Source organism: Odontomachus brunneus, unplaced genomic scaffold (genome assembly GCF_010583005.1).
Source record: "Odontomachus brunneus isolate Ranch 3 - 2012 unplaced genomic scaffold, Obru_v1 Obru_scaffold_280, whole genome shotgun sequence".
Classification (NCBI taxonomy): Eukaryota; Metazoa; Arthropoda; class Insecta; order Hymenoptera; family Formicidae; genus Odontomachus; species Odontomachus brunneus.
The window spans coordinates 63,448-63,759 of NW_022639730.1; positions in this window are offsets into that span (position 1 = coordinate 63,448).

Here is a 312-nt window from a genome sequence, read left to right on the forward strand (position 1 = left end):
ATATATCACGCGATCGCCTCTTTTCGCGTACGCTACCCAATGAGTACCGTTCCCCTCGACGTCATCCAAATTTACGATTCCGCTCTCGTTTACGCGCGGCGATGTAGGCAGTACATCGCGCATGAAAACGCCCCTGAAGAACGGAATACGCATACGTTTCGCCAATTGTTCCAATTGTACATTGGTGGTGACACCCGTATGCATTTTTAGTATTTTTTCGACGTTTTTTTTTTTCCTCTCATGACACCTTTTCCTCGTTTGTATGGTGCGAGATAAATTCCACGACCTTCCATGCTGCGATTATGACGTTGC